This window comes from Melanerpes formicivorus, unplaced genomic scaffold (genome assembly GCF_026170545.1).
Source record: "Melanerpes formicivorus ecotype bairdi unplaced genomic scaffold, bMelFor1.0.p_v2 SCAF_105, whole genome shotgun sequence".
NCBI lineage: Eukaryota > Metazoa > Chordata > Aves > Piciformes > Picidae > Melanerpes > Melanerpes formicivorus.
Genome location: NW_027142457.1, coordinates 119,724 through 136,103, shown reverse-complemented (window position 1 = coordinate 136,103; position 16,380 = coordinate 119,724). Strand labels below are relative to the sequence as shown.

Genomic DNA, 16,380 nt, shown 5'->3' with positions numbered 1-16,380 from the left:
AACAGTTCAAGTTTGTCATCTTTTTCAGATCAGCTCCCAAAGAATGTGTTAAAATACATGATAGCTGAGCGTGGAGGTCATGGAGGATACAGAACCTGTGCACCTCCCTGCTGTGTTAGTCATGTCCTGCTTCCTTCTGTCAGAAGGGAAATCCCACAAGACACATGCTCTACAGGACAGTATTGCAGAATATGCCAGCACTGGTGCATCCTCATCATGTACCAGTCCTGCTGCAGATGTGGGCATCTCATCAGCATCAGGCAATGCACTGGGCAGAGTGATGCAAACATCCAAGTGACTCTACATGGAGCCAGTGCAAGCCTGGATGGCCTTATTTGGTCTAGCACAGTCCAGAAGCTGTTGGCTGGATCTGAGCTGGTTTGTGCAGCTCCACCTGTGCTCTTGTACTGCCTGGCCTAGTAGAGGAATACAGTGAAACTCTGAAGTGATCTGCAGGCTGCCCACATGCATCCAGCAGGCCTTATGACTGCAGCAGGTTTGGGATTGCACCATTGGCATGGTGCTGCGTGTTCTAATCTGATAAATCCAGCTGGACTGGAGCACCTGAGCCTCTTTTATTCTGCAACAAGGGCTGCAGGCAACGAAGCTGTCAGCAGCAGCTGCTTTAGGCAATCACCACAGCAATTGTGACATTGAGGATGCCAACTAGCCTAAGTTTGGGGTTTTTTTTTAGTTTATTTTTCATTGCTCAGATGCTTGGCTTGAGAAAAAGAGAGCAGTAAAAGATAAATGTTGGGCCAGGAGCCATTCCTCTCCCTTTTCCTTAATAAAAACCAACCAACCAAACCCTCAAACCAAACCCTCAACCCAAACCCTCAAACCATGCCTCTCAAGAAATCCAAGATGAAGCCTGTTAAGACAAAACCAAAATATTAAGGAGGTAAAGCAGAGTGCTTGAAAGAGATGAGCAAGAATGTTGCAATGGACTAGAAAACCTGTGAAGTTTTTGTTGGTTATGACTATACTTCCTCATAGAACTCATAATTGCCACCAAGAGCAATGAGTAGACCTCCAGTGCAGTCACAGTGGTAGAACTGTTTTTTTTCCCCACTGAATATAACAGACCTTGAGTCAGAAATAACTTAGGTCTGTTGACTTTTAACATTATACAGTGACACTTCCCATAAAACACTTCAAAAGCAGGGCTAGAAGCTTGCATTCTGAAGTCAAAGAAAGAGAAACAAAGCGAGTCTCTGGTAGTTATTAATTTGTGAGAGAGCCCTTGAAGAACACTTCCTTGTAGACTCACAATGAAAAGAAAGTGAAAAACCTGGGCTCAGAGTTGCAGCACTGCAGTGCAATCTGTGTTATGATTCATTCCTGTGTATTGTTATGAAGGGGATGGAGCAAAATAAAGGGACTGAATGTTCTCCTTGGACCTCCCTTGATAGATGAACAGGCAACCGGTTTTCCTGAGGAGGGGATGGGATCAGAAAAGAAATGCAATCAAACCTCAGGTCTCTTTCAACTGAGCCACCCTTTTATCTTGCAGATAGAAAAAAAAAAAGAAAAAAGAAAAAGAAAAAAAGAAAGAAAGAAAGAGAGGAAAGAAGAAAGAAGTCATGCATTAGAAACGGTGGGTTTGGGGTTTTTTTCCTTCCCTTTGGTTCAAAGGAGACATTGGCAGATATAAAATCCAGAAAAGTGTTTCAGTTCTTTTTGTTCTGTCTCTAAGTGGCTATTAGGAGGCATTCATCTCATGAAGGATTTCTTTTTTTTTTCTTTCTTGTGTGGTCCTGTGTGGCTTAGGACTTCAGTGCACTGCAAAGATTCATCTGATGGATTTGCATTAACGAGAGACTCTAAGACTTTCTTAGCACGATATGCTCTTATCTGAGCAAAGCCAGTGACTGGCCCCTTTTGAGAGCTGGGGTGTGCTGTGATGTACCTGGTATGTAAGAGCTGCCTACTTTGGGGACACTTCTGCAATTCAGGTAGCAGCATTGCCCTGGGACAGTGAAGAGCTGCTGAACAGTATGTGGCAGGAATAGAGCTTTGTGGAGCTCACTTGAGAGCCTCAAGATGCATGCAATGAGCAGTGACCCAAAACCCTGTTTCTTCCCTCTTTCCTTAGGGGGACCAAAAAAGAAAACCAAACACTTTGACAGGCTTGTTAGGTCAACCTGATTTGCTGCAGGTAGTCAGCCTGCAAGATGTGGACTGAAGCATGTGCTAAAGCATTTGAAAAACCACAATTCATTACACTTGAAATGGAATCTTAGTGGATTAGATGTAAGAGCAGCAGCATAAAATGTAGCCCATTGAAGAAGAAGAAAAGATCCTGTGTTTTCCACAAGCTTTATCATGATATCTTCAAGACTATATTAATGTGAGGCAGCAGTACTGCTGCTAGGATCCCAAGATGCAGCTGTCAAGTAACATCTGCCAAAAAAGGACTTGCTTCATTACCTTCAAACCTCTCCATTGCTCATTAGGTCTCACCAGATGGGGATTCAGTATTTTGAAGTCAGTCATCCTGCATGAAGTAGTTTGTCCATGACACTGATGAACAATTATCTACCCATACAGTTGGGATTTTTGTGCTGTTTATTTCAGCTGAGTGTCAGCACAGGGCACAACTTCAGCACTGGATGGTAGGAGTAATTGAAAGACAAAAGGGTCAGTTTGGCTGACTACCTGAATGAGACTGAAAGTTTTCTACAGTGATCAGCTATTAATTTCCCTGTAATGGAATCTATAATTATAAGCCCTCATAGGGTTTTGCTACATGTTTTTAATCTATTTTAATTTTACAAGTACTGAAAAACACTAATTATAAATAAAAAAACAAAACCCAAACAGAACATTTGAACCCTTCCAGCAGAGGATAAACTGCTGTGCATAATAACTGTTGTATTTCTGTTGGCTGATAAATGTTTAATGGCTTGTTAGAAAACTAATTGTGGGTTTAATCAGGAGAGTGACAATAAGAACTCACTTAAATATCTGCATTGTCACCTGCAAAGACAGCTGTGAACATGACTTGCTCTCAATCCTGGGGATGGTCTGTAGGTATGGATGTATGGCAATTCCCTTGACACACATCCCCAGTCTCTGGTGAAGTGTTTCTTTTCTATTTCCTTTGTTTCACAACCCTGTTGTAAACTAAATAAACCAAAACACTCTCCCCTGGGTCATGTGAACCATTCGTCTGTGAGGTATTGTATCGAGGACTCTATCACAATTTGGAAGTGATTAAAGCTCTCAAATGCTAATTTAAGGCTTTTTTTTTTCCCTTCCCCTCCACACTTTTCATTTAAATCAAAGTATACAGGTAAATATGGGATAGAGAAGTGTCTATACACACATATATCTACATACCATAGAATCACAGAATTGTCAGGGGTGGAAAGGACCTCAAGGATAATCAAGTTCCAACCCCACTGCCATGGGCAGGGACAGCTCACACTAGATCAGGTTGCTCAGAGCCACATCCAGCCTGGCCTTAAAAACCTCCAGGGATGGGGCTTCTACCACCTCCCTAGGCAACCTGTTTCAGTGTCTCACCTTTTACTAATTGTAGGAGAGAACTGAGCAGGTCTGTTCATGTGGCTGGCAGAAAGAGTTAACAAGGTCATGTGGGTTTTGATCTCTAATAGCTCAAGTTTGATTAGGTTGCTCTGAGCTACATCCAGCCTGGCTTTGAAAGCCTCCAGGGATGAGGCTTCTATTACCATCCTGGGCAACTTGTTCCAGTGTCTCACCACCCTCATGGTGAAGAACTTCTTCCTAACATCCAATCTGAATCTCCCCATTTCTAGTTTTGCTCCATTCCTCCTAGTCCTGTCACAGAACACCTCTGAGAAGACTTCAGAAGATATCCCTGAGGTATCTGTGTCACCATGGAAAACAGGAGGCAAGCAAAGTTTTTCACTGGAACTGTAGATATGACATCAATGTAAACTCCATTTTAGGAAATGTGCTGGGGTATTTAATTAACTGCAGCACTACACCAAAGCTTTTAAGGTGCTTTCTTGGCTGTGATGAAGGAAGTGGAGGAGGAAGCTGTGACGAAAGCTTTCTTAGCCCTTTATAGCATGACTGACCAGTGTTTTCTTTCAATAGCAGGGGGATTTCCACACTCATTTGTTCATCTTCTCAGGAACTTTTCAGATGGCTGCATGAGATAAGGTAGGTTAAGCCTTCTCTTCTCTTACAGTATGAATTGAGGCCAGTTTATGAAAAATGAAGCTGTCATCTTCCTCCTTTGCTTTCCAAGTTATTTGAAGAGCCTACATTGAAGACCTTAGAATCACAGAATCATAGAATCAATAAGGTTGGAAAAGACCTCAGTGATCATCAAGTCCAACCTATCACCCAACACCTCATGACTAACTAAACCTTGACTTCAAGTGCCACATCCAATCCTTTTTTGAACACCTCTAGGGATGGTGACTCCACTTCCTCCCTGGGCATCCCATTCCAATGGCCAATCTCTCTTTCTATGAAGAACTTCTTCCTAACATCCAGCCTAAACCTCCCCTGGTGCAGCTTGAGACTGTGTCCTCTTGTTCCGGTGGTGGCTGCTTGGGAGAAGAGAACAGCCCCCAGCTGGCTACAGCCTCCTTTCAGGTAGTTGTAGAGAGCAAGAAGGTCTCCCCTGAGCCTCCTCTTCTCCAGGCTGAACGACCCCAGCTCCCTCAGCCTCTCCTCACAGGGCTTGTGCTCAGGATTTCTCCCCAGCCTTGTTGCCCTTCTCTGGACACGTTCAAGAGTCTCAATGTCCTTCTTAAACTGAGTGGCCCAGAACTGGCACTGAAGGTGTGGCCTAAGCAGTGCTGAGTTCTACTCTCAAGAGGAATTTCAGTTGTTCATTTTAAATATGGCCTTCTCTGGCAAAGGTGAAGCAGAAAAGGTGTTCCTATATCTCACCTGCATGCCAAAAATCCTTTATAGCAGCAATTTAATATTTTTTTTTTAAATACCCATCTAGTTAAATATTTTTTATCAATTTTTATTAGGAAGCAAAGTACATTTTGATTAAAAAGCAGGCTGTGAGCTCTGACAGCTTTACTACCCAATTGTGAGACTCGCCGTGGTTTTTTCCCTCCCATGGTTAGACTGCTCCATGTATAATTTACTGTGACAAAACCCTGGCCCTACTTCTTGTCTGTAAATACCAGCCCATTAGAAATATCTGAGGTGTAGCTTTTTAATGCTTGCATAATGTTCCTGGACCTGGAGTTAATGGAATGGTAAACAACTTTTTGGGTTACGAAAGCAGCGGAGCGGAAATCTGCCTCCATAAAATTGGTTTATTGCAGGTGCATGGATAATTCCTGACAAGCACAATAATTTGTACCTACTTACAGGCCAAGAAGAATTCTTCTCCCCTCAGTCATGCAAATATTTTTGGAGCCATTGGGCTCATGTTGTGATGAGCAGGATTCGGCTGTGTTGCACGCACGGCATGAAAACCCAGTCAAGGTTGTCACTGGAGCGAGCTGCTTTGTGGAACTGTGAGTGGTGTCAGAGGAGATGTGAACTAGACAGATTTGATAAATACAGATGGTTTCCTTCCCATGCACAGAGGATGGGGAAAAAAAACCCCACCTACAGCATATGAGTAGGAGGGAGATAAATATGCAGCATTCAAGAAGAAATCCATAGCTTATAAAAAGAACCTCGTGTCATTTACTGGCTTTTTTTTCTGGCCATGTCTTAATTACAGGGCTGCAAATTTAAGCAGGATAAAATGAATGCTGTGAAGTCAGGTATGCTAAAGAAACCACTCCATCTCAGGCAGCAGTTACAAGGAAGAAAGAGTGGGTTTACTTGCCTTTTGAAAACCAGTGTAAACAAAAGCAAAGAAAAAACTTTGCGACAACTCCCATGCATCCCCAGCAGAAATCCCACCAGAAGGCTGTTGATGAACTCCATTCCTCTGTGCTTGGAAAATCACTTTATCTGCTCTAGATAATCCCAAATAGGCTGTGGATGGCTCCTCTCTGGGGGTGTTCAAGGTCATGTTGAATGCCTGGAGAGGAGGAGACTCAGGGGTGACCTTATTGCTCTCTACAACTACCTCAAGGGAAGTTGTAGACAGGAAGATGTTGGTCTCTTCTCCCAGGCAGCCAGCACCAGAGCAAGAGGACACAGTCTCAGGCTGTGCCAGGGGAGGTTCAGGTTGGATGTTAGGAAGAAGTTCTGTACAGAGAGAGTGATTGCCCATTAGAATGGGCTGCCTGGGGAGGTGGTGGAGTCGCCGTCATTGGAGGTGTTCAGGAGGAGACTTGATGGGGTGCTTGGTGCCATGGGTTAGCTGTTTAGGTGGGTTGGATCGGTTGATGGGTTGGACACGATTATCTTGAAGGTCTCTTCCAACCTGGTTGTTTATTATTATTATTATTATTATTATTATTATTATTATTATTATTATTATTATTATTAAATTAGTCTTGAGCAGCCAAGTCTAGTTGGGAGGCATCCCTGCCCATGACAGGGCGGTTGGAGTAGATGATCTCCAAGATCCCGTCTAACCTAAGCCCTTCTATGATTGTTTTGCCTGTTGTGAAGCACGTTTGACTATGTAAAACCAGGCACGTGGCATTCAGTGTATGTGCTTCTCTAGTGCCTCTTTTAACTTTCATGTTAATGTCAGATGTGTCTCAAACGATCCTGGTGCAATTTAAAAGATCTTATAGCATCTTCTGATCTCTGCTGGATCACAAAGCAAACCCTGGAGTAGCCTCTTCTGATAGCAGCATTAATCAATGAGAGTTGTCTGAACTGATTAATCACAGGTGGCAGCTTTCCAAAGCACCAACTTTTCTATAATTTGATCTGTGATAATTTTTTGTTTATCCTGTGCTTATTGCTTCTCGAGGTGCTTCAGGGGAAAATTATCTCTGAGGGTGAAAGTGAAGATGGTGCAAATAAAATGGTTATAAAGCACGCACGAATTCTTAACAGAGCAGCTATAAATCACTTGTCATAAGAAATTAGTTACTGCATAGTCTTGTCCAGGTCCTTTTACCTCAGCCTTGCTTTCTGTACAGTGCTTTGTTAACTGCACCTTGAATGAAATTCCTTTCTGTTCTCTGTTTTCATTTTGATTGGGAAATACTTAAGTAATGCTTGCATTTATTTTCAAACTTGGACCTGGAAAACACTATTGGTTTGCTAAGTATGCCTCAACTGAGGAACTGCCAGGGATGGGAGGTGGTAGAAGTCCCATCCCTGAAGGTTTTTAAGGCCAGGCTGGATGTAGCTCTGAGCAGCCTGATCTAATGTGAGGTGTCCCTGCCCATGGCAGGGGGGTTGGAAATAGATGATCCTTGAGGTCCCTTCTAACCCTAACAATTTGTTGATTCTATGTTTGGATGATTTCTATGGCCAGGTGGGGTAGAGCACACCTTCTGTGGGTGGATGTAACAAGTCCTGCAACAGAAGAGAGGTAATGCTAGAACCCAGCACTATGAGGAACTTCCCAGAGGGTTCCCAGGCAGTGTTTTAGTGCCTGAGCTGCGTTGGGAAAGAAATGTCCCACGAGTGTTCTTGTGGGAGCAGGCAGCTGTCAAATGCTGACCTCTATCTAAAAGGAAAGAAGAAAATAATTATAAATAAAAGAAGTAAAATGCATCTAAATGCCAAGAAATGTTCATTTAGACAGTTCCACTCAAATTCTTTTACTTTTTCAACTTCTCAGAGAAAACTCCAACATTTTAAATGAGAGGAGGGTGTTTGCAGTGATAGCAAACCCTCTGCTCCCACCATCCCCCAGTCCCCCCCTTTTTTTTTTCTCTCCAATGAAAAACAGCACTGGAGGGGAGAAGGGAAATATCATTCACTTATTTTTTTAGTGGTATGACCACTAAATGTGTTTTAACATTTCTCTCCACGATGCACACACTTATTTTGCAGCTGTTTACACCATATTTATCTCTCACAAACTTATTAACTACAGACAGTAAATTATGTGGCTTTTCCCTGTACAGCAATGCTTTGTTACAATATAGAAGTAATTCCTCTGTCTTAATTTTATGTTTTATTGATCCCTGCCTTCATCATGCTTTACCTGCTCTAACCTTATTGCTGCTCCTAAGGTCCTAAATGTGTCAATCTGGCCTACAAAGGCTCGGTTTTTTTCTTCCAAGTTATGACCCCATGCAGAATTTGGCTGTAACTTGACCTTGAATCAGTGCTCTCAGTTAAAGAATACATCCACAGAAAGCTGATGATGCTTTCCAAGACTGTGGCAAGTTACACATGGATCAGTGTAGGTGCTTAGAAGAAACTGAAAAAGAACCAACCATAAAATTGGAACAATCTCTCATACAAGCAGAAATGGAACCTTCAATGCCCTTTGCAATCAGCAAGTGGAAACCCCAGCAAATTAGATGAGTTAAGATTGCCAATTTTTCCTTATAATGTAACTTAATTGTACTGTGTGTAATTAAGTCCAACAGACACAGAAGAAAATACCCCAAAGGCAAAACAGAGGCCTGGAATAGAAATCCCACCTTTGCCAATATGAGTGAAAATCTTGCCCTTTTTTAGTTTTATTAGTCCAGACTAGGACCTAATTTCATTTCTTGTTTCTGGTTTTTTTCCTTTAGTGGTTTCAGGAATCCATCAGCAAGCATCCCATTGCCCCAAAAGAAAATTCATAACTAACTAACCAACTAAATAAATAAATAAATATTCAATATTAGGTTTTAGCTTGAGTTTGGTAGAAAGTGTATCATGGCTGCTTCTCTTATGGTCTTGAAGACTCACTTTCATGGGAAGAAGTTTACTTCCAACAGAGCAGTGCTGTTTTCTTGCACAGAGAATCAAAACACCTTGCATAAATTTCCTGCCTGTCCTTCCCTAACTCCTAGGATTCTGTTCTGATCATCATACAGACTGGTGGAGAGGACTAATGACATCCTATTCATTTTATCTTTCCTTTTCCCAGATTGCTAATAGCTTATGGGCATGTGTCTAGGTTAAAAAAAGGCTTTCCTGTAACTCTACCTTAGCAGAAGTAGAATGCTTTCCTTCTTTCTTAATTAGACCAGCTGGAAAAAAACAAATGGGCAAGATACCAAATTTGGGTCAAAATTACATGAACTGTTTCTTGGTGGCTCTTCCCACAAGGTATGAGTATCATAGTATCATAGTATCAGTCAGGGTTGGAAGGGACCACAAGGATCATCTAGCTCTGATTTATTTTCTTAAGGGCATCTTACTACCTTGAAAGTAGCTCCAGACAAAGCTTTGTGTGGGCTGCTCTTCCCCTAGTATCATAGTATCATAGTATCAGTCAGGGTTGGAAGGGACCACAAGGATCATCTAGTTCCAACCCCCCTGCCATGGCAGGGACACCTCACACTAGATCAGGCTGGCCAGAGCCAGTACATGCATCCCATGACAGAGTGGGGATTCTGACCATCATTATATACCAAACTGTAATTCAGGTCTATTCCCCAGCTTCAAAGCCTTTTTTCTTCCTTCCTGTGGTACTAATAAAAGTGACAAGAAAGAAGAAAATCTTCCTAAAATACTGTGTGCTGCAGCTTCTTGGTCAGAAATTAGTTTGTGCCCTCTTGGCCTGCCTCATGAGTTTAGGGTTGCTGGATAGCAAGGTAGTGCTCAGTAAGATGAGAGTGGTCCTGCAACCTGGGTCCTGCAACTGGAAGACAGAGTGATGAAAAATAGTTTTATTTGGGCAGCAGTGTGTGTCTGTCCTTCAGCAACTGAGTGACACCTATCCAGAGAGGCACTGGAATTTGTTTTTACCTATCTTGAGTCTCTCAGAGATCACTTGGTACACTACAAAAAGCAGAACCCATTTGGGGATGAAAACTTCCATGTGATTGTTTTGTGTTACCTATCCCTTAGGCTTTTTCTTAAAACCCTTTATTGCTACTTCAATATTTACAGCCTCAGTTCCTCTGTTTCAAAAGTAATTATGCTCATGATGAATCCTTCTAGCACGACACTAAAGCTCCATGTAACAGGAACCAAGCTGCCCTGTGCTCAACAGCTAACCTACTGCAAAATCAATGCTATCATTAATTACACAAATATGTGCCAGTCAAGTAGTTTATCAGCCCACTTTGCTGTGAATTGCATTCTTAATTAGGCATGTAGCCTCAGTGTTCTGACCACACTGAACAGGATCACCTCTTCCAACTGACAGCAGATTGTGTTGTGTAATACTATGAACATGGTAATTAGTGAGACAGCTCAGAAATTTTGCATGATTTGGACATCTGGGTGGAATTTTGTGAACTATTGGTCTCCAGGTTGAATGATGTCCTCCAGAATTATATCTCTGATGGATGGACCTAGTCTTGCATGTGCTAGGAGCTGTACTGCAGACAGCTCTTTGAAACTGCAGAAGACATTGGAAACCACAGAACTGCAGAATGTCTGAGGGTGGAAGGGACCTCAGGAGGACATCTAGGCAAACCCTCCTACTCAAGCAGAACCAACTCAAGCTGGTTTACAGGACAATGTCTAGAAGGAGCTTGAATACCTCCAGGGATGGATAATCCACAGCCTTTTGAAGCAACCTGTGCCAGTGGTTGCTCATCCTCACAGTGAGAGTGTTTCCTGCTGTTCAGGGCGAACCTTCTGTTGTTTCAGTTTGTTCCCATTGACTCTGATCCTGTCACTGAGCACCACTGAAAGGAGCCTGGCCCTGACTTCTTTGCAGCTAAAAATCTTCAGGTATTTCTTTACATTGGTGAGATTCCCCCCTGAATTTTCTCTTTTCTAGGCTAAACAATCCCAGTAAACCACAGCTGCTTAAATGCAATTACACTTCAATAGCTGTTTCTCATATAGGGGCTAGGCATAGTTGTATCCAGTATGAATGCTGGTGTTGTACACATGTGTGTAAATCTCACACACATGTAAATCTTCAACCAAAATTGGTTATGTGGCTATTAGATAGTATTTTAATGATGGCTCTTTGCAGGATGATAACTCTCCCTGTTGTTTTTCTGTTTGTTTGTTTGGGGTTTTGGGGATTACTGTTATTTTTTTTGACCAAAATCTGTTTGGGAAAGCAAGAGGCATTTTCTGAGAGATCCAATTTGTGGGTTGTTTTCTTTAGCTGGGTGGATTGCCTGCCCTCCCTGCGATGGGAGATGGTGCTCCTGAGAAATAAAGGAGAAAGTACAGTGATTATGTAACTTTTTATTGCTTCAAATTGCTGCCTATTAGGCAATATTTCCAGTTCTCTACTGAACTTTTAGTGACAGAAGCACCTTTTAAAATGAAGATTATTTTTGCCATTTCTCCAACTGTTAAAAGGAAGTTAAAGGTTAGGTTCCATGAGACTATTTTCAATGCTGCTTCTTTTTTTTTTGTGGTCCTGCTGTTCTCTTGCAGATTGAGTAAAAGTGTGAAGCACACACAGTTCAAACACAGATACAGTAGAGGCCCGGCTTCCCTGATGGTGAAATCTATCCTGGCTGTCAACATTCTAAAGCATTAGCATCAGAATAACCACACTAAATACCATGGAAAAATATTGCTGCAAAGTGTAGCTGTGGAATCTTTTTTTTGTTGTTGGCCTGATAAATATTTTAAATGAAGACTGTTTACATCACATTAGTTTGGGCCAACTGCATGTCTCATTTAATGCAAGTGCTTTGTTTTCACCATACAGTGGTGTCACATCCATTGCTTTGAAAAATTGATGCCCCTTTTTACATAATTCATAGTATCCTGGCTGCTGAGATGGGTGAAAAAAAAAATGCTTAATGTATTCATGGAATTACTTCTGTAACATTCTCAAGGTCAGGCATTTAATTGATGCTTGGTTCTAATTCTATCAATGTCAGCATGTTAATTATAAATAAAAGGGAAATGACAAAGGGAATGTGTTTTAAAATAAGTTTTTATCTCTGCAGTGTATACAGGGACCATAGTGAAGTGATTTATGTTGACTCTTGTACATGATGAGAACTGTTTATCATATAATCCCTGGCTTATTTTTCATATGTGGGATAGCTATTGACAATCTTCAAGGCTACTGCCAAGAGATCCAAAATCTTTCCAAGAACAATGCTGTCTATAAATTTGTCTTTATGTTGGTTGATGTTTGGCTTCAGAGAGGAATTTGTCTTTATGTTGGTTGATGTTTGGCTTCAGAGAGGAATTTGTCTTTATGTTGGTTGGTGTTTGGCTTCCCAGAGAGGAATTTATTTGATTGTGTTTAAAAGCCTTATAGCCTTTGGAAGGTGGTTTATGAAGCTTCTACTTTCCTGGATGCATTTGGCCAAACAGTGATGGAATGAACAGCAGCAGCCCAGTCCCTCAGTCTTCCAAGCCCATGGGTCACTGGTGGTTCTCAGTTGTCCTCAGCTTTCCTCCAAAACTTTGGAATGCTTGGACAGAGCATCTCTAGCACAGCCCACAAATTATGAAGCTGCTGGGCAGCAGGAGCTGAGATTCACCTTCAGCCAGGTGCACTTCATTGATCTCCTGTCTTTTGCATCAGTGATAGAGCTGGAAAATGTTGGAAACTCATGTTCACCAAGGGACTTGTCTGACCTAAGGTCAGTCAATTACAGTGCTATGCAAACAGGAATGGAATTCCTCAGGTTTAACCAAATACCCTAAAGCTGCCCTAATACAGCACTGAATATGTGAATCTTAGGAAAGTCACTTTGCAAACCAGCTCTGCAGCCAGCAATAACAAAGTAGCCTGCAAAGTCAAGCAAGATCAGCTGATAGAAGTCACAATGATTCTCTAAAGACTCACAAAAAGTGAAGAATTTAGTAGAAACTATGGATGTCTAGGTAGGGAATTTGGAGAAGACAGAACTAGAAAGGAAGAAGGGGAGTCACACAGAAATACAAATAATAAACTGCGTCCTTTGGCATTGTTGTTGTACTATACTCTCAGCAAAACTTCAAAGGGACTTGGAAAAGTTTCCTGATGCCATTTTTCTTGTTAGTTTAATCCTTATTTCAACACACACTTGGTCCCCCTAAGACTTGGGAGTAAAAACAAATGCAGGAACTCATTCTGTTTACTCAACTTTGCTGAAATAAGATGATCCTGTAAGGGTGATATGTGCTGCTAGTGTTGGACAGATGGTTTGTCTCCTGAGAAGTCTGTGTCCCTAAACTATAAAGGAGAATTAAAAAACTTAAATGAAGTTAACTTTCCTTAAAAAAAAAAAAAAAAGGAAAAAAAGTTATTCTACCAAAAAAAAAATAAAAGGTAGTTGCACTTTTGTTTTCTTCATTTCTTGCCATATGCTTTGGAGCTCCAGCTCCAAATGAAATAAGGGGGAAATTATGTACAGGTGTAGGTTGCCCTTGCTTTGCAGTGACATTAGCTATATCTCATCTGCACTGTTATCTCTAAGCATCTGGGGAAAGAAAGTGCAAAGCAGATCATAAGAACTAGGGGTGAGGTAAAGTAGAGCTGAAGGAGATAATCTGAGCTGAAGGAGATAATCTGAGCTGAAGGAGACAACATGAGCCATCCCCCTACCTGCAGGTAACACTGACCCTGCCTAGAATTGCCACTGAATATGTGTCTAATATATGCCTATATATTATATGTTTAGCAATCTTCTTTTATTTCATTATTATGATTCCTTTTTTGAGTCTCCTTTTTTCTTTAAGGTCCATTCTAATTGTCCTTTGTGACAGAAATTACACCTACTACTTACCCATCTATAGCAGAAATGCAACATAATTTGCTTGTGTCAGTCTTGGAAGTCACAGTGACGTCTCTTTCTAGACTTTTCTAGCCTGGTCTCTAAATATCTCTTCATGGACTATTATCTTAAAGTCTGACTGCTCTTACTGCCCCATTCAGGCTTTGTTCTGCTGCTTTACTGCCTTCTTAGCAGAGCCCAAAAGGGAAATGGTGCTCCAGATGGGCTAATCCTCGGAGCAATGTGTAGAAGATCCTTTTTGCCCTGGGAAAACAAGGAGCAGTGTCATTCCTGGCTGTGCTTTGAAACTGTTTAATCTAGGCTTCTCACAGATAATTCTTCAGTGTGTGGTTCAGCAGTTAAAATGATCCACCAGCAATTCCTAGTGGGAATGGAGTAGGCATGAGCCACTGAATGTTGGATGTTAAGGCAAATGTGTAAGGGTAAATGTGGGCTGCTTCAGACCATTTGGCCTAAGTGTCAGGGAACGTTTCCAAGTTCACTTGATTTGCTAGCACAAATGTTATGGCTGCCATTGAAGAATTGCTCTTTATGCTGGCAGCATATGTTCTGTTTCCATTGAAGCTTTCTTGTTCGTTATCAGATTGTTTTGTGATGGGAAAAAAGCCACATTTGACAGATTACTTCCTGTAAAAAAAACAAAATCAAAACAAAACCAAGCCAACCAAACAGAAAAACCCCAAAACAACCAACCAACCAACCACAAAAAGCATAGATAGATTATTTTCTTAAAGTTACTGGTACCCCCAGGAGAAGTATTCTGTTTGGTGCAAGTTATTGAGGGTCCAAGCTTTTGTTTGGGTTTGTTTGTTCCCCCCATTGTTTCTTTTTCTCCCATGGTTAAAAATCTGCTTCTGCTCCCATAGACTTTTCATGAAAGAGAATGGAGAGACAGGCAAAGACATTTCACATGCTAGAATGGACAAAGTCAGGGGAGCAATTGGAGCGTGGACCTCTGCTTCTGAAGTCAGTGTCCACATTAATGTGCTGTGGGTACCTAAACAATACCTACCCCTCAAAATTTAAGGGGCAAAGGTGTTCAAGAGGGGATTGGACGTGGCACTTGGTGCCATGGTTTAGTCGTGAGGTGTTGGGTGACAGGTTGGACTTGATGATCTTTGAGGTCTCTTCCAACCTTGGTGATTCTGTGATGCTGTGAGTTAGTTTAGTCACAACACCTTTCAAATATTTGTTGGAGGAAGATGTCTTAGTATTCCCATTTAGAAAAATATGCAAAATTTAGAGTCTCCTTGTCCTCATAGTTGAGTCTTTCTCTCTGCTCCTGTGAGGAATGAAAGGGTAAATGGTTTGCACTCAGAACATTACAAATATTTACTCCATGGGTGCAGCTTCAGCTCAGAGTGGCTCAGTTTTACCCTGGACATTACTTTTTGCATTGGATTGTGTCTCCTGAGTTTCTGATATGCATTTGTGCTCTACCGCATGGTTGGGCTCTGGGTTTGAGTTCCATTGTTAATTGAGGGTTTCACTGCTAATTGAGGGATTATTTTGGATTAAACCTGGACATGGCTGGAATCCTTTGGGTGAACAAAGGAAGAAGAGGCAATTGTCACCATGCCTTGTTCTTCCAAAAGGACAATTGTGGTTTTGTTGAAGTCCCAGTCCCCAAACTCTCCTTTCTGGGTTTTTCAAATGAAACCCTTGTATCTCTGTGTGGAGCACAAGCCCTACAAGGAGAGGCTGAGGGAGATGGGGTTGCTTAGCCTGGAGAAAAGGAGGCTCAGGGGAGACCTTATTGCTGTCTACAACTACCTGAAAGGAGGTTGTAGCCAGGCAGAGGTTGGTCTCTTCTCCCAGGCCATCAGCACCAGAACAAGAGGACACAGTCTCAAGCTGCACCAGGGGAGGTTTAGGCTGGATGTTAGGAAGAACTTCTTCATAGAAAGAGTTATTTGCCATTGGAATGTGCTGCCCAGGGAGGTGGTGGAGTCACCATCACTGAAGGTGTTTAGGAAGAGACTTAATGGGCTGCTTGGTGCCATGGTTTAGTTGATTAGATAGTGTTGGATGATAGGTTGGACTTGATGATCTCAAAGGTCTCTTTCAACCTGGTTAATTCTGTCCTATTCTATGCCATTCTATTCTATTCTATAACCTAAGACATGTGAACTTGAAAGACATGACAGATCACAGGTACCTGGAAGGAATTTAGGATTCATTTGTTTTCACAATAAGTGTTTTTAAAGCGGCTTTAGGGGTGCAGGGATTTGGCTTAAGGTTTTCAAATGCCTGAGATGAGAACTATGCAAAGCAAAGGCTGTGATACATGACATAACCAAGTATCCTGCAAAGCTGAAAAGCACACAATGAGTAGATCACTGTACTTTGTCAGCAAGTGATGACAGGACATTTATTGTATTATTCTTCCCTGCATGCTTTGTCCGGATGTAAACTGAAGGTTGAAAGCATTCAGCCATCAAAATTGATAATGAAATCCAGTCCTCAGGGAACTCCCACTCAAGAAACTGAAGCAGAAATGATCTTATTAGAGTGTGTGAGAGAGCAAATGAAAAATGATGCAAAATTGTACAGCAGTGCAAGACAGTGAGATTTCCTGGCATCCATGAATCATCAAATTGCTCTGATCAGATACAGACATAGATTTCCTGTCCTGCAATGCATTTGCACTGATTTAGATTACCTGAAACCAAAAGCTTAGAAATTAGGATTTGCCTTTTGTGTAGAGTATGAAATACTACAAGGC

The 16,380-nt window shown here is 41.7% G+C and overlaps 1 long non-coding RNA gene across 2 annotated transcripts in view; it reads left to right on the top strand.

The window, feature by feature from the left end:
- The first annotated feature begins 1,481 nt into the window (after positions 1-1,481).
- The window catches only part of LOC137455699 (uncharacterized), a 97,253-nt gene continuing 82,354 nt past the window's right edge, over positions 1,482-16,380 (top strand). For both annotated transcript variants that reach the window (XR_010990875.1, XR_010990874.1), the window contains exons 1-3: positions 1,482-1,597; positions 1,771-1,912; positions 4,087-4,152. This is a non-coding gene — a long non-coding RNA (uncharacterized lncRNA). The remainder of the gene's footprint in view (positions 1,598-1,770; positions 1,913-4,086; positions 4,153-16,380) is intronic.